General features: G+C 38.8%; 1 protein-coding gene across 1 annotated transcript in view; it reads left to right on the forward strand.

Annotated features, from left to right (window-relative positions):
- Nucleotides 1-3,390: 3,390 nt before the first annotated feature.
- LOC125237706 (neuropilin and tolloid-like protein 2) overlaps nucleotides 3,391-19,099 on the forward strand; it is a 357,896-nt gene continuing 342,187 nt past the window's right edge. The window contains exon 1 of the mRNA XM_048144863.1: nucleotides 3,391-3,549. The gene's annotated coding sequence lies outside the window, so the exon portion shown is untranslated. The remainder of the gene's footprint in view (nucleotides 3,550-19,099) is intronic.

Genomic DNA, 19,099 nt, shown 5'->3' on the forward strand with positions numbered 1-19,099 from the left:
GACGAAAACAGCGCTTGCCTATGTTACTCCAAACCCGCGTTCCCCTGGGAAAAGCCAGGGTTCAGCATCAGCTCTACCTTGGTTACTGCTCACTCAAGTACTCATCAATACAAGTCCGATGACGAAAACAGCGTTTGCCTTTGTTGCACGAAACCCGAGTTCCCTTAGGAATAGCCAGGGTTCAGCATCAGCTCTACCTTGGTTACTGCTCACACAAGTACTCATCAAGACAAGTCCGATGACGAAAACAGCGCTTGCCTATGTTACTCCAAACCCGCGTTCCCCTGGGAAAAGCCAGGGTACAGCATCAGCTCTACCTTGGTTACTGCTCACTCAAGTACTCATCAATACAAGTCCGATGACGAAAACAGCGTTTGCCTATGTTGCACGAAACCCGAGTTCCCCTAGAAATAGCCAGGGTTCAGCATCAGCTCTACCTTGGTTACTGCTCACTCAAGTACTCATCAAAACAAGTCCGATGACGAAAACAGCGCTTGCCTATGTTAAACCAAACCCGCGTTCCCCTGGGAAAAGCCAGGGTTCAGCATCAGCTCTATCTTAGGAACTGCTCACCCAATTAACTCATCAAGGCGAGTTGGATGACGAAAACGGCTTATTTTTATGTTGGCAATTAACGTTTTCAATGTGTAATGATAATGGTTAATTGTATTGATTTTCGGCCAACACTGTATGCATGTAAATATACATGTATATTTACATGCATACATACATATTTACATATTTATATATTTATATTCATACATACATACCTACATACATTCATACATACCTACATACATTCATACGTACGAACATACATACTGATCTATGGGCGACGATGATCATTTACCATCAGGCGATCCATCAGTCCCTTGTCTCCCAGTTCATTAAAAATAATTTCTAGCCGTGTTCTACTTCTATCCAACGAAAACATGTTTCGTTGCAAAATTAAAAATGGGGCGCATAGTGCGGAGTGGCAACAGCGCATTTTCCTTCCGCCTCTTACACTAGCTTAGATTCATAATCCTGTCTCTTTCACGCAAGGCTCGACTACGCTTCAACAAAAGGGAAAGCCTTATAAATAGCGCTTAAAATAAGGGTAACCCTTATTAAAGGCTTGCAAGCCGTATCGGATAGCGGTAAGCCAATGCACAGGGCTAGCTTTATTGTTTTGCTAAGTTTTTTGTAAGGGCTAGTCAAATGAATGGGCTTGCAGTTCGAAAGGGAGAGTCTCTCGATTGGGTCGTCCTTACGTTAGGGATTCCCAATGAAAGGCTTGTAGCGCGGAAGGGGTTGTCCGGTCCCTGGTACATAATGTCAAAATTCTTTTTTTAAATAACCTTAAGTCAAGTAGTTATCAAGTAATTTAATAAAATCGGCATAAACACAGCAAAACACTACACTGTACACTGTGTACTTAACACAGCAAAAGGGAGTGTACAAGTTTCTAATAGGGTGGCAACGCGCTTGTGACACTGTTTGAGTTGCAGGCGTCCATAGGTTACGGTGACCGCTTTTCATCAGGCGGGCCGTCTGCTTGTTTGCTACCGACGTAGTATAAAAAAATAATAATAACCATCCCCCCGCCCTTTATCTCCGAAACTAATAAGCGTAAAATTTTCGAAAAAATACACGAGATAGCCGTCTACCTATAGATTACAGGAAAATCTATTAGAAATCTACAGTCAAGCGTAAGTAGGACTTAAGAGAAAAAAGATAGTGTAGGAAAAAAGATAAAAAGGAGATGGTGCGACGACCTGGAAAAATTTTATCCCAACTGGTGGGGAAATGCGAGTGATAGGGTCGAGTGGAGGAAGAGAGGGGAGGCCTTTGCCCAGCAGTGGGACACTAACGCAGGCTAGAAAAAAAAAGAGAAAAAAACTCAAATTGCGAATTTCACTGACTGCCGCTGCAAGGAGTTACCAAATCCCTTGAAATTGTGTATGAGCGTTTGAATATTACAAATAAATTCATATCTGTTATGTTTTTTAGAAGTTGTTCACAATATCGATCGTTCGCCAAAATGACTTATGTGCCTTCAAAAAAGGAGGCGCTTAAGCCCTTTTTGTTTTTATTTCAACCTGTATGTCCAACATTACCATTACCCACATTGTTCAAAATAAACCTATAAACGCAGTTTTATGTGTTTCTCTTCCAATTTGTAATTACATGTAGTTATACTATAAACGATCCAGAACAATATTAATTTTAATGGTTCTCTAGTAGAGTTCAGCAAAATCACATAAAATCCTAATAAAATAACACATGAAAATATCATAAAAACTTTAAACAACGATATATCTTTACGAGTTTACCTTTAATTAACTAAATAAATAAAAAATAAATAAATAAATATTGGGGACACCTTACACAGATCAACTTAGCCCCAAACTAAGCAAAGCTTGTACTATGGGTGCTAAGCGACGATATACATACTTAGATAGATAAATACATACTTATATACATAGAAAACATCCATGACTCAGGAACAAATATCTGTGCTCATCACACAAATAAATGCCCTTACCGGGATTCGAACCCAGGACCGCGTCTCAGCAGGCAGGGTCACTACCGACTGAGCCAGACCGGTCGTCAACTGAAATTTAATAGATACTTCATAAACATAAATACACTTATATTGACCGGGATATAGACCGTGATTACCTTTTTGATTTTTGTTGTTTAAGTCTTGAAAATAACCGTGAATCATTCAAAACTCTTAACATAAATACACTCTAAATAAATAAAAAACCGACCAAGGACCAGATGTATAAATTTGATAAATTTATTATCTACATAGTATTTTCTTCAGTGGGTGTTATACATATAATTCGACTGTCTGATAACTAATATTAACTGGGATAAGGGTCTTATTGTGGAGTTGGAGTCGGGCCTGCAACTTGTCAATGCAATAAAACAATTGTTTTGCTATCAACCAAGTAAGAGTGGCTCTGAAACTCAAGCAGTTTCATGTGCTCTGCTTTTCCCTTTTGAGACAGGCATTAGTTTTATGTGTGACATATTCAAAATTTTGCACACAAATATGCATTCTGTATAAAAATACAAATAAAACTGCAATATCATCTGTATTCAAAAACATGGGATGTTTGAAAATAGAAGGCACTAATGTCATCATTCCAATCATTATGTATAAAACTATCTAACGTGCATCCTTTTCTCGCATATTAATTCAGAAAGAGACCCTAACTGCTTAAACGTGCCATTGACTATGTCACCTGGATTTGGCAACTAACCTCTAAAAGCTTGGCCATACCAGCCAAAGCCCGCGTCTTCGTGAATGAATCGATTGGCATTGCGTTTCAGCACCTTCCATATTCAAAATTCAGTATAGTCTATTCAGTACCGCGCTGGCCGCTGAACCAAACGGGCGTACGCATCGCGCTGAAAACGATCAGATCACGTGTACGATATTTCAAAATACGTTCTTATATAGTGCGTTTAAATATATTATTGAACTAGTGGTGTGTAGTGTAAGTTTAGTGCCAATTATTGGGATATTGTCGCGACGTTGGATGTCATTTTCTTCAGGTAATTATCTTTTTGTAACCATGGGTTATTTAAGGATATTAATTAGCGTGGATATTTCTTAGTGGATGTAATAATAGCGTAAAAAGTAGGTCGAAATATAAATGAGACTATAGTTTCTATAAAAGTGATTTATATGCCATATTTCATCTTGGGCGAATGGATATATTTTCTTTTAGTATCAATTTGGTTGAAGCTCATGAAATAATCATGAAAATAAAGTTAGTGTTAACCGTTTTATTATAATATAGTAATAAATGATTTATCTTAGTTTATTTGTCGAAGAATGAGATACATAAACGGTTAAAGAAATAAAATATTGATAAGGAAATAATTAAAAATCTTTGAATACAACATAACCAATATGCGGTAAATAATTACAAAATCACATGTTTTATAATTAAGTACTTACGGATTTTTTAAATATCTTAAATTTTAAAGGTTACAATGTTAAAGAAATAATTCTAAGAAAGAGCTTTTGTAACTTTAATCCCTGAGAAACGAAAATGGGGTTATAAGTTTTTAATGACTTTTACAAGAATGCTACTTAAGAGACTGCAGAGTAGGCATGGCCAAATTTTTTGTCTCTATAAAATTGTTTTTTTTTTTTTAAAGTATGTCTATGTATTAAATTGTAAAGAAGATGTTGAACAAAACAATCGAATTTACAAAATAAATTTAATAAAATGTAACCTTTAACTACTTCCTAATGTTTTTTTTGCCGTAAGATATTTGATATTAATTTTCAATTTGTTATTAAGGTTCAGATATTTATTCTTTAATTTGTTATGTATGCCGCAACCGCATTTTTTTTTGGTTCGAATTTAATAAAAAGTATTTATACCAAGTAGTCCAATTACTTTCTGCTTATGAGCTTAACACTTTGCCAAAAATAACGAAAATAATAAGTAACCACAAAATAAAAATTTTGAAAAACCCCCGACCGCGACATAGTAGACCGATTTTCATGAAACATGGCTAAGAACACTCCCGATTAACTCAGCTTTCAGAAAAAAAAAAAACTAAATCTAAATCGGTTCATTCGTCCGGGAGCTGCGATGCCACAGACAGACACACACACAGACAGACAGACATACTCGTCAAACTTAGAACACCCCGTCGTTTTTGCGACGGAGGTTAAAAATAACGAAAAAAAAAAAACTGTATTATGTCAAAGCTTCAGAGCAATCTAGCCAGTCGTTTCAAAATGAGGCTAACTTCGTTTGTAAGGAGAACCGTGGCGCTGCGGACTCTTTACATTAAATAAACTTTTCCCCTCACTAGCTCGGAAACACGTGTTTTGTCCTTTAATACCAGCGGGTAAAAACGTATTTTATCCACTAGTGGGTAAAGTAATTTGACCTTGAATAAAGTCAAATTAACTGCTTTAAAATTGATAAAAGTAGGTGAATCTAGTAATAAAGATGATTTACCACCTGTGGAACTACTGGAAGCAGTGATAAACGCATTTTTTGCGTTATTGTTTCCTCGCTACTGTGAGGGGAAAAGTTTTGTGTTACACTCGGGTGCAAATGTATTTTACTTCTCGTGTGTTTAAAAACTCGCAAGTTCAGGATTCTATTCTCGAACCACTCGCTTCGCTCGTGGTTCAACTATAGAATCCTTTCACTTGCTCGTTTTTCAATTCCACACTCGGCGTTAAAATACAACTTTGCCCCCTTGTATAACAAATAACTATTAATTAAACTCGTCTTTGCCTCTCCAGTACAATTTTAGCTTTAAATCTTTGAACATTTGACTGCGATTAATCTTGAGCAAATTATATCATTATAATTTTTAACTGGTGCTTTATGACTTAATGAGTTGTCAGATTTTAAATTTAAGTAGTGGTTTAATAGGCTAGTTTCCTATACTTAAATAAAAAAAAAAATAGGCAGTGCACGAAATAAAGCACCACATAATTTTTATATGTATATAGGTATAGTTTGTCATGTAGTTTTTACTTATTTTTAGATTTAACTTTAGTTTTAATGGTATGTTTAATCTTTTATGTTATGTTTAAAATAAATATAGTTTCCAAAAGACTAAAATATAACAATATTAATAATAAATATAAACATATGTAATTATTTTTTGTACATGACATCAAAAAAAGAGAAAGATATAAAGTAAATGAATTGACCGTGACGCCACTCCTGAGTATTTCATAGTAATTCGATTTGCTAATCGTTTTGACAGTTCTTAAAAAGAAGCTGATATGACTAGTAGGAAACTAGCCTGTTATTCTAGACTTAGTGTTATTTAAATAGTATGTAATTGTAGTTTCAAAGGTAAATAAATTATATATTACAAGTAATGGCTGCGAAGGTTCAAAATAAACATAACTAATCGCACGTGAAAGCTCTCTTTAGTTCAGAAAACTCATGTCAAATGTTTATTCTGTTCAAAAGTCATAATGGAAATAATTTCTTCGTTTTTGGTGGTACAACAAACTGTGCAGGCAACCACTGTCTAATGTAGATTGTAGCATAGGATATGATTGGATCTGTTAACATGATACGTGTCCTCCAAATTCAAGTTTTAGTGGTTAGTTTTGTATTATGATGGTGCATGTTAATAAATAGTTATAAGTACTTATAAGAGTGCATAACCTCGCCGTTAAACTTTGGTTTGGCGAAATTGTAGTAGTAAGCATCTTTGTATTGTTTTTAGAAAAAAAAAACTTACAAAATTTCTACTTTTAATAGTCGCAATACCTATAAAATTTTTAGCATAATAATGCTGAAAATTAAGGTAATAACTTGCAAGGTAGTTTTTGACCCACGACGTAAAAACGACGGTATTATAAATTTGACGTGTCTGCCTGTCTGTCTGTGGCATCCTTGCTCTCGAACGGATGAACCGATTTAAGTTTTTTTTTGTTTGAAAGCCGTGTTCGCGGGAGTGTTCTTAGCCATGTTTAATGTGGACCAATTTCCACTATGTCGGGGGTTTTTGCCAAAATTAAAATTTTTGTGAATTGAAATAGATATCAATGATATCATACACGAAAGAAAAAACGGCAAGGCCCACTGGTGGCAGAGCCGGGAATCGAACCCAGATCTTCAGCTTACGCGGCTAACGTCTTTACCACTAGATCACACGGCGTTTACAAGTAGTCACACTATTTATATTATAAATAGTAGTGTGACTAGGTACTTAAAAAAAAAAACAATAAAATAATTTGATTTGTTCCCTAGTCGTAAATTTATTTGGTTAGGTTATGATTTTTATACCCATTTCTGCTGGCGAAAAATTGAATGAACAACATAAAATGGAGCGGTCGAAATAAGCGGCCCAAGTGGTGGAAATGTGTTTTACCGGCAGCCGCGAAAACCGCACGCAGATTGAATGGGATTTGTGGGTGATTTAAATTTATTAAATTTACTAACATCTCTCATTGCGATTAGAAATAAATACTTTAGTACATTCTTACACAGATCCACTGAGTCCCACGGTAAGCCCAAGAAAGCTTGTGCAATGTTGTGGGTAGCCAGATCACGATGTATGGACATTTTCAGAATTTGGGACCCCCCAATCAGCGAAATTGGTTAACAAAAATTAACTCGCTCTCATTTTTGTGACAACAATTAAGCATACAATCAGTCTAAACACTTATTTTTTTTACATTCTGAATGTAGATTATCGATTAAAGTTTATGTAAGTGTATGTAATTATGACAAATACAATATTTATATTGAAATTTCATGCTTCATTATCGTCACAAAACTGACAGTGAGTTAAGTTTTGTTAACAACTTTCGATAATTGGGAGGTCCCAAATTCTGAAAATGCCCATATACATAAATACTAGGGATGTACCGACTAGTCGGGAAAGCCGACTATCCGGCCACTTTTGTAGTCGGCGATTAGTCGGCGACTAGTCGGCAAAAAAGGCCGATTAGTCGGCACTTCATAAGTGATAGAAAAACAGTACAAAAATAAATCAACAGGTGATGTGGTTGTATTTTATGTACCAATTTGTTGTGGCTTACTTAGTCCAAACAACAAATATCTGTGATCATCACAGAAATAAATGTCCTTCTTAGGACTATCAATTTCATAGGCAGGATCACTAATTCACTACCTACTATGCCAAACCGGTTGTTAAAAATGAAAAATTCTTCTCATAGACCTTTGAACCTGTAAAAAAACTAAAAAGACATGAAAAGCGCGAACGAAGGACCAAAAATTACATTCAAAATGTGAATATAGTAGAAAAACCGTTTTGGCCGACTAGCCGACTAGTCGGCCGACTAATCGGCCACCCCAGCGCCGACTAGTCGGTAGTCGGCCTAGTCGGCCAAATCAATAGTCGGTTATTAAATACGTAGAAAACTTTCATGACTCCAGAACAAAATGGTACATATCTGTGCTCATCACACAAATAAATGCCCTTACCGGGATTCGAACACATGATCGCGGCTTAGCAGGGTCACTACGCGCTAGGCCAGACCGGTCGTCTTAATTGATTTTTTATTTAATTATCTAAATTTTGATTGAATTGGTAACGCCGACCGGCAATAGAAAGATGCGATCGAGTCCCATATTGGCCAAAGTTGGCAAAAATTGGTGATTTTTATTTGTTAAGCTGTATCAAAGATAAAACATAAAATATAACTTTGTAAATTAGGTGCGTTATACTTAGGTATTTTAAAATGGCCGAAGGCCAAAGTTCACAGAATAGGAGCCCCGCGGAAGCGGGGTTTCGTCGATATAAATAAAAAAATAAATAAATAAATATTATAGGACATACTTACACAGATTGACTGAAGCCCACGGTAAGCTTAAGAAGGCTTGTGTTGTGGGTCACAACAACGATATATATATAATATATAAATACTTATATACATAGAAAACATCCATGACTCAGGAACAAATATCTGTGCTCATCACACAAATAAATGCCCTTACCGGGATTCGAACCCGGGACCGCGGCGTAGCAGGCAGGGTCACTACCGACTGCGCCAGACCTGTCGTCAAGATAGATTTAAAGTTAAGATATAACGGAAAAAGTAATGTGGATATAATCTTGTCATTTTCATATTGTGCCATTTTAATATTGTGGTAATTTTAATACTGTGGACATTTTAAATTCTACCTTTTTGTACCTACAATTCTTTTGACATGTACTTTTTAACCCCCGACGCAAAAACGACGGGGTGTTATAAGTTTGACGTGTCTGTTTGTCTGTCTGTGTGTGTGTCTGTCTGTGGTATCGTAGCTCCCGAACGGATGAACCGATTTGGATTTAGTTTTTTTGTCTGAAAGCTGAGTAAGTCGGGAGTGTTCTTAGCCATGTTTCATGAAAATCGGTCTACTATGTCGCGGTAGGGATTTTTTCAAAATTTTAATTTTATGGTTAGGTTATAATACTCTAGCCTATTTTTACCACTGAAGGCTTTCTTCTTCTAACTTAAGAGCTATGCTCTTGTCGGTGGAACAATCTCCAACTCGTGCGGTCTTCTGCCAACTCCTTCACCTTCTGATACGACATGACCTGAACCTTTTCTTTAATTTGGGTGAAATAGGTCTTCCTCTTCCCCTCTTTCTTTTGTCTTTAAATCCCTCCCTTGGATACTATATACCGAGATTATAGCGAAGGTCATAGAATATCGTACTAGTTTTCAAAGTCAAAGCCAAAGGCCTTTTCGAACTTAGAACTTAGTTTAAGGGAATGTGGGTATGTTTTACTGAAATTTAGGTATTAATATTTAGATTATTTAGGTTAAGCACAGAACTCATCATCCTCCTTGCGTTATCCCGGCTTTTGCCACGGCTCATGGGAGCCTGGGGTCCGCTTTGACAACTAATCCCAAGATTTGGCGTAGGCACTAGTTTCACGAAAGCGACTGCCACCTGACCTTCCAACCCGAAGGGTAACTAGACCTTATTGGAATTAGTCCGGTTTCCTCACGATGTTTTCCTTCACCGAAAAGCGGCTGGCAAATATTTTGCACATAAGTTCCGAAAAACTCATTGGAGCGAGCCGGGGTTCGAACCCGCGACCTCCGGGCGAAGTTGCACGCTAGGCTACCAGCGCTTCTCAGGGTAAGCACAGAACTATATATTTTTAATAAATTAGTTCTTTCGGGGTTTTTTTCAAAATTTTAATTTTGTGGACAGGATACTTGTATATAGGGTACTTGTATGTAGTGATAAAATTAGTAGATATTTTGTTTAATGTTTACCAAAGACATATGTAACTCCGTATAGACGGATAAAGTCTAAGAAAAAATGTACCTCAAAGCCATAGAGAAAAAGGTACCGTGGCCTAGATGGCGTTACACCTTTGGGGTACGCTCGGCTAGATGGCGCTTATATTGATATTTGATATTTTAACACATATCAAGCTAATAATATGGACCACATTGTCAAATCTAACGTTCAAAAGTTTTAAGCCTGTGTCGAGAGATGGCAGTCTATGCACTGTGATTACACATTCTACTTTGACAGTAACTCTCTGTAAAACTCGATCCTCTTTGATGTTTACACAAACACTGACTAACGTAATTAATGCGATGAGTGCCAATGTACACGAGACGGCAAAATATTTACAAACATTTTTCACTCATAATTTTAATTAACTTAGAACACGAGTATTTTAGATACCTTTATGTTGTTTTTCGTCGGAATTACAAGGAATTCAGTGTTAAATTAATATTTATATGCAAAAACGTTTGCTAATTAGTAAATATATAACCTAACCTAACCACAAAATTAAAAATTTGAAAAAAACCCCGACCGCGACATAGTAGACCGATTTTCATGAAACATGGCTAAGAACACTCCCGACTATTTAAAGCTCAACTCCACCAATGGCTTACTCTTAGAGTATTTTACTCAGTAAACGAGTTCTTCGCTTACAATGAGGACTCTTATTATTAAGACATTAGTTAGTAAGTTGCATGTTAGGTATAAGTAGTTAAAGAATTTTGAATTCTTGACTGTTTAAAATTCGCACGCCTGGAAAGGTGTAATATGTAGAACTATCTAGTATATAAGACCATTCTGTAACCATATTACTGCGAATAAACCATTTGTATTGTATTGTATTGTATTGACTAATTCAGCTGTCAAACAAAAAAGAAACTAAATCTAAATCGGTTCATCCGTTCCGGAGCTACCATGCCACAGACAGACACACACACAGACAGACAAACAGATAGACAGACACGTCGTCGTCATCGTTTTTGCGTCGCGGTATAAATTGCACTTGCCTCGCTGTTTATATTAACAATTTAGAAGATTGATGTGTTTTCACACTATTTTAGTAAAAAATTGTAAAATTAATGTATAGCCACGAACAAGAGCATAATTATGTAAATTCTCTAGTGTGGTAATACGTGACCAGAAATTTAGTGAGCACTTTTTTTTATAAGCTGTTGTGTTAACTTGCAAAATGGGTCAGAATATTTATGAAATAAAAAAATTCTGTAAAAATGTAAACTTAAAAGCAAGGATGACTTATATAGGACTAGATTTTGCCCGCGGCTTCGCTCGCGTTAGAAAGAGACAAAAAGTAGCCTATGTCACTCTCCATCCCTTCAACTATCTCCACTACCTTTTTAACCCCCGACGCAAAAACGAACCCGAAGGCCAAACTGCACAGAATAGGAGCCCCGCTTCCGTTACGCTACGTTTTGCCGTGAAAGACGGACAAACAAACAGACACACACACTTTCCCATTTATAATATTAGTATGGATTTACAGTCTTCATACTAAGAATAGTACCTAATTTTTTTAGCCCCACCTATTAAATAATATCATAACTACACTGATGATGCCTATAAATTATTTATCTTCAAAATGTGTATTGACGTGATAATCATGATATTAAAATAAGGAAGCATGTCATGTGTTCTTATAAAAAATAAAAACACGCAAAAATATTTGGGAAAAAATGATTTTGACCACTTCCAGTCTGCGAAACAGGCGTACGCGTTTTTGTATGGGCTTTGTCTGTTCCGATATTATATCCCCAAACTAATATTATAAATGGGAAAGTGTGTATGTCAGTTTGTTTGTCCGTCTTTCACGGCAAAACGGAGCGACGAATTGACGTGATTTTTTAAGTGAAGATAGTCGAAGGGATGGAGAGTGACATAGGCTACTTTTTGTCTCTCTCTAACGCGAGCGAAGCCGCGGGCAAAAGCTAGTAATGTATAAAAGTAAATATGTAGTGTAGTATGGATTCGAACTTAGAGCAGGAGCGGCTCACTCCGCGATTCTATCGCCGCGCTACAAGTACATACCGCCGCGAGTTCGCGGCCCATTCAGTGGTGACGACCTTCGCGCGGCGCAATAGAATTCAATGTCGGCTGCTCGCGTCCGGTCCGTTTGTTAATGTAGGTAAGAATTTAGAATGGCGGCATTTTGTGAACATCAAAGTAGTGAGCCTTCTGTACTTGTACTATTATATATTCTGTGCTCAGAGCACAGACCAACCCCTATAGACATCTATTACAAGACGACTCGCGGTGGCCAGCCTTCCTAGTATTTGCACTGATATAAGCGCGGGCGCTCGCCGTGCCCGATCAGTATCGACCAAGTAACAGACCCGAAAGCAGCGCGTGTTTTTCGCACAAAAAAATTGGAAAAGGGTATTTTGATGCCTTAAAGATATCCACCTGTAGTGTGAAATGGTGTGGAAAGGTAACAAGAAGCTCAAATTTAAAAACAGACGGCATTAAATTCCACAAATAAGTCATATTTATAATTTATTCAGAGCCGGCATAGGTCAACTTACATTGGCCACTTACGCGTCAGTAGAGGGACAGTCATACTTCTGTCCCTTTTCATCTGGCGCGACTGCCCGCCGTCGTTGAAACGGCCAATCACAGCGCGCTTAACACATTCCCCGCCCGCTCCTCGCACCCCAAATACTGGCGACTCGTATCGCGTGCAAAATATACAAGATTTCTACTCTATAGGAGGTTCTCTGTGGCTCAGAGCTTATAATACTGGAGAGCGGACAAACCGCCAGCGGACGTGTCGCGGTTGTTAGCTCATTGAGCATACAGTTGTCGTTGTGTGCGTGCGTGATGACACGACTCGCTTGTCGATCGCATACATGTACACAAGATGGAAATTCAAGCTATGGCCGGAAATGGTTCAGGGGCCCATTTCTCGAAGCTACCAGTTACAATTTACAAGTTTAGTGGTAGTCAATTGGCCCATTTCTCAAAGCTGAAAGTTACAAGTTACAAGCGGAAGTCTCTTTTTAACACGTCATGTTTGATTGAGTAGGCCCCCCAATAACTAGTTAATAACACTAGTATCACAGAATATATAATAGTACAAGTACAGAAGGCTCACTACTTTGATGTTCACAAAATGCCGCCATTCTAAATTCTTACCTACATTAACAAACGGACCGGACGCGAGCAGCCGACATTGAATTCTATTGCGCCGCGCGAAGGTCGTCACCACTGAATGGGCCGCGAACTCGCGGCCGCTGGTATATACTTGTAGCGCGGCGATAGAATCGCGGAGTGAGCCGCCCCTGCTAGTATATTGAACTAAAATTCCCAAATTGAAAGGGGGGTTCCTTTCCGTTTTAGCATTTTCGCTCCTGTAGCGTCTTAACGAACGAATGATTAAATATTTAGCCCGAACCACAGCCAATCCCAGACGGTTTAATTTTAACGCAAGACTCGAACCCGTATCCGCCGTATTTGGGTCACGGCGGTTGTGGCGTAGTGAGCAAAACGGCGCTTTGCTCACTGGGAGCCGTGGCGCTTATGGCAATGTTGCGAGTGGGTTTTTTATAGTGTGTTGCAAGTTTGGGTGTTAGGTATATTTTAATTTTGTACTATTTTGCTGTGATTAGCCACAGTATAATAAAGAGTACGATTGTACAGTATGGCCACTCCTGCCCCCCGCTGAAATCGCCGCCGCTTTTATTAGGTCGTCGTGTATGTAACTAACTATGTCATTAATGGAATCTGCGGAGGCTAATTTAACCATCTTCCAAGGATCGTAGCGTAATGAAAATTGGCAGCTGTATGTAGTTCTGATGACAATACAATAATATGATACTGTTGAACTGATCTGATGATGGAGCCGGAAGATATGAACTGGAACTACATGATGGAACATCGTATCATAGCTGTTTTTGGGTTTCTTAGAAAAGTCTTGTAATGAACTTTGACTACGATTAGGTTTCAAGGTCTGATGATGGAGCCGGAAGATATGAACTGGAACTACATGATGGAACATCGTATCATAGCTGTTTTTGGGTTTCTTAGAAAAGTCTTGTAATAAACTTTGACTACGATTAGGTTTCAAGGTCTGATGATGGAGCCGGAAGATATGAACTGGAACTACATGATGGAACATCGTATCATAGCAGTTTTTGGGTTTCTTAGAAAAGTCTTGTAATGAACTTTGACTACGATTAGGTTTCAAGGTCTGATGATGAAGCTGGAAGATATGACCTGGAACTACATGATGGAACATCGTATCATAGCTGTTTTTGGGTTTCTTAGAAAAGTCTTGTAATAAACTTTGACTACGATTAGGTTTCAAGGTCTGATGATGAAGCTGGAAGATATGACCTGGAACTACATGATGGAACATCGTATCATAGCTGTTTTTGGGTTTCTTAGAAAAGTATTATAATGAACTTTGACTACGATTAGGTTTCAAGGTCTGATGATGGAGCCGGAAGATATGGAACTTCATGATGGAACTTCGTATCATAGCTGTTTTCTGGTTTCAAAGAAAAGGATCAACAAAGTATGTAAAATAAGTTGGGTTAGGGTTTTCTTGTGACCCTTAAGAGCAAAACTAAAGGGGGTTCGGGGAGCGAAGACCCCCGCATAAAAGAAAGATCAACATAGTATTTAAAATAAGTTGGGTAAGGGTTTTCTTGTGACCCTTAAGAGCAAAGAAAGGGGGTTCGGGGGGCGAAGCCCCCCGCATAAAAAAAATGATCAATGTAATATTTAAAATAAGTTGGGTTAGGGTTTTCTTGTGACCCTTAAGAGGAAAGAAAGGGGGCTTCGGGGGGCGAAGCACCCGGCATCAAAGGAAGATCAATGTAATTTTTAAAATAAGTTGGGCTAGGGTTTTCTTGTGACCCTTAAGAGCAAAAGTAAGGGGGGCTCGGGGGGCGAAGCCCCCCGCATAAAAGAAAGATCAACGTAATATTTAAAATAAGTTGGGTTAGGGTTTTCTTGTGACCCTTAAGAGCAAAAGTAAGGGGGGCTCGGGGGGCAAAGCCCCCCGCATAAAAGAAAGATCAACGTAGTATTTAAAATAAGTTGGGTTAGGGTTTTCTTGTGACCCTGAAGAACAAAACTAAGGGGGGTTCGGGGGGCGAAGCCCCCCGCGAAAAAAAAAATCAACGTAGTATTCAAAATAAGTTGGTTTAGGGTTTTCTTGTGACCCTCAAGAGTAAATAAACAAAAGGGGGGCTCGGGGGCGAAGCCCCCCCATAAAAGAAAGATCAACGTAATATTTAAAATAAGTTGGGTTAGGGTTTTCTTGTTACCCTTACGAGCAAATAAAGGGGGGCTCGGGGGGCGAAGCCCCCGCAAAAAAAAGGATCAACGTAGTATGTAAAATAAGTTGGGTTAGGGTTTTCTTGTGACCCTGAAGAACAAAACTAAGGGGGGTAAATATCAACGTAGTATTCAAAATAAGTTGGTTTAGGGTTTTCTTGTGACCCTCAAGAGTAAATAAACAAAAGGGGGGCTCGGGGGGCGAAGCCCCCGCATAAAAGAAAGATCAACGTAGTATTTAAAATAAGTTGGGTTAGGGTTTTGTTGTGATCCTTAAGCGCAAAAGTAAGGGGGGCTCGGGGGGCGAAGCCCCCTGCATAAAAGAAAGATCAACGTAATATTTAAAATAAGTTGGGTTACGGCTTGTGACCCTTAAGAGCAAAAGTAAGGGGGGCTCGGGGGGCGAAGCCCCCCTCATAAAAAAGACCAACTTAATATTTAAAATAAGTTGGGTTAGGGTTTTCTTGTTAGCCTTACGAGCAAATAAAGGGGGGCTCGGGGGGCGAAGCCCCCCGCAAAAAAAAAGGATCAACGTAGTATGTAAAATAAGTTGGGTTAGGGTTTTCTTGTGACCCTGAAGAACAAAACTAAGGGGGGTAAATATCAACGTAGTATTCAAAATAAGTTGGTTTAGGGTTTTCTTGTGACCCTCAAGAGTAAATAAACAAAAGGGGGGCTCGGGGGGCGAAGCCCCCCGAATAAAAGAAAGATCAACGTAGTATTTAAAATAAGTTGGGTTAGGGTTTTCTTGTGATCCTTAAGCGCAAAAGTAAGGGGGGCTCGGGGGGCGAAGCCCCCGCATAAAAGAAAGATCAACGTAATATTTAAAATAAGTTGGGTTATGGCTTGTGACCCTTAAGAGCAAAAGTAAGGGGGGCTCGGGGGGCGAAGCCCCCCGCATAAAAAAGACCAACTTAATATTTAAAATAAATTAGGTTAGGGTTTTCTTGTGACCCTTAAGTGCAAAAGTAAGGGGGGCTCGGGGGGCAAAGCCCCCCGCATAAAAGAAACATCAACGTAATATTTAAAATAAGTTGGGTTAGGGTTTTCTTGTGACCCTTAAGAGCAAAGAAAGGGGGGCTCGGGGGGCGAAGCCCCCGCAAAAAAAGGATCATCGTAGTATGTAAAATAAGTTGGGTTAGGGTTTTCTTGCGACCCTTAAGAATAAAACTAAGGGGGGTTCGGGGGGCGAAGCCCCCCGCAAAAAAAAATCAACGTAGTATTCAAAATAAGTTGGTTTAGGGTTTTCTTGTGACCCTCAATAGTATATAAACAAAAGGGGGGCTCGGGGGGCGAAACCCCCCGCATAAAAGGAAGATCAACGTAGTATTTAAAATAAGTTGGGTTAGGGTTTTCTTGTGACCCTTAAGTGCAAAAGCAAGGGGGGCTCGGGGGGCGAAGCCCCCCGCATAAAAGAAAGATCAACGTAATATTTCAAATAAGTTGGGTTAGGGTTTTCTTGTGACCTTTAAGAGCAAAGAAAGGGGGGCTCGGACGGCGAAGCCCCCCGCATAAAAGAAAGATCAATGTAATATTTAAAATAAGTTGGGTTAGGGCTTGTGACCCTTAAGAGCATAAGGGGGCTCGGGGGGCGAAGCCCCCCGCAAAAAAAAAGGATCATCGTAGTATGTAAAATAAGTTGGGTTAGGGTTTTCTTGCGACCCTTAAGAACAAAACTAAGGGGGGTTCGGGGGGCGAAGCCCCCCGCAAAAAAAAAATATCAACGTAGTATTCAAAATAAGTTGGTTTAGGGTTTTCTTGTGACCCTCAAAAGTATATAAACAAAAGAGGGGCTCGGGGGGCGAAGCCCCCCGCATAAAAGGAAGATCAACGTAGTATTTAAAATAAGTTGGGTTAAGGTTTTCTTGTGACCCTTAAGAGCAAAAGTAAGGGGGGCTCGGGGGGCAAAGCCCCCCGCATAAAAGAAGATCAACGTAATATTTAAAATAAATTAGGTTAGGGTTTTCTTGTGACCCTTATGTGCAAAAGTAGTAAGGGGGGCTCGGGGGGCGAAGCCCCCCGCATAAAAGAAAGATCAACGTAATATTCAAAATAAGTTGGGTTAGGGTTTTCTTGTGACCCTTAAGAGTAAAGAAAGGGGGGCTCGGGGGGCGAAGCCCCCCGCATAAAAAAAAGATCAATGTAATATTTAAAATAAGTTGGGTTAGGGCTTTCTTGTGACCCTTAAGAGCAAAAGTAAGGGGGGCAAAAGTAAGGGCTTTATCAACGAAAAATTTCACGCCACGCCATCGCCACTGCTAAGCACGTCGCGAAGGTCTACAGATCCCAGAGCCACTATCAGTCTTTTAGTTGCTTAGCAAACTGTCGCGTCCACGTTCCATATCCAGGTTCAACCCCACGCAAATATACTAGAGAGCGACTGAGAAAATTCAACCTTTTGTCTTTTTCCTACTCTGTAAGATGAAATCCTTAAGTTCTGTATTGCATTAATCTTCAAATTAGCGCAGCACTATGAAAAATTTTTTAAATGAATGACTTTATTGCGATAAACTTGGTACTTATACATCAGGTGGTATTAATTCTTATTAAGTAGCAATACGTGTTAAGCCACAAATGGCTTGCGAAATTCGCCTACTTGAAATAATATTTTTGTTTAAATTTTAAATATATTTCATTTGTTAAAATATGTATCTAAATAATCTAAGTTAACTACTACTAGCGCCATCTGTTATCTATATTGTGTAACCTACACATGTCACTATCTGTGATGTTTTTAAAAAAAATAAATTAGTCTCATTGCAACGGCTACTCGTTTCATTTCAGGTTATGGGCCCAGTCCGTGTTTTTTAAAGTAAAATAGTAGTTTTTCTTAAAGTATTTCGTGTGTGATTGCAAAAATGTCGACATCAAGTTACATAGTTAATGTGCCTAAACTCAAAGGACGCGAAAACTATGATGATTGGGCGTTTGCGGTGAAAAACTTTATGCTGTTGGAGGGCGTTGATATTGACGCCATTGATGAGAAAATGTCTGAAAAAGATCAGCAAAAAGGCAAAGCTAAGTTAGTGATGACTATAGATCCTTCGTTATATGTGCATATCAAGACTGAGACCACTATAAGTGCTTTGTGGAAAAAGTTGAAGACATTGTTCGATGACAACGGATTTACACGAAAGATTAGTTTACTTCGGACTTTAATATCTATTCGTCTCGACAATTGTGATTCCATGACAAGTTATGTGACTCAAGTGGTGGATACAGCGCAACGACTAAAAGGAACGGGTTTTAATATAACCGACGAGTGGATCGGTTCATTACTTTTAGCCGGCCTACCCGAAAAGTTCGCGCCAATGATAATGGCGATCGAACATTCTGGTTTGAACATAAGTGCAGACGTCATTAAAACGAAGTTGCTCGATATGACTTCTGAGGTTGGCAGCAGTGGAGCAGAAACAGCTTTCTATTCGAGTGTGCGACAGAAAACTGGCAACACTAGCCATCATAAGTCAAAGCAAACGTCAGTGTCATCGCTGTCATCGAGCAAAACGTCAAACGGAAAACAAATAAAATGTTATTCTTGTCAAAAGCCGGGTCATTATAAAAATCAATGTCCAGAAGCGAAGAAAAAGGTTGCTGGTGCATTTAGTGTTGCATTTCTTAACGGCAACTTTAGTACAGAAGATTGGTACGTGGATTCGGGGGCCAGTTATCATATGACAGCGAATAAAGAAAGCTTATTGCACACACGACAAGCAAACGAGATAGGAGACATAGTTGTTGCAAACAAAACGACCATGCCAGTTGTTTGTGCCGGTGAAACGCAAGTCACAACAAAAGTGAACGACTATCAGATGGATATACCTGTGCGAAATGTTTTTGTGCATTCCAGAACTCACTACAAATTTACTATCAATAAGCAAGTTGATAGAAAGCGGAAACGCAGTTTCATTTGGAAAAAGAGCGTGTTATATCCGTAATCAACAGAATGTGCTAATTGGTGTAGCAGATTTGGAAAACGGCGTTTACAGGCTAAATACTGTGAAGCCAGAGAAGGTGATAGCAGCGGCAGCTATACATACAACAGA

This window comes from Leguminivora glycinivorella, chromosome 22, assembly GCF_023078275.1.
Source record: "Leguminivora glycinivorella isolate SPB_JAAS2020 chromosome 22, LegGlyc_1.1, whole genome shotgun sequence".
Classification (NCBI taxonomy): domain Eukaryota; kingdom Metazoa; phylum Arthropoda; class Insecta; order Lepidoptera; family Tortricidae; genus Leguminivora; species Leguminivora glycinivorella.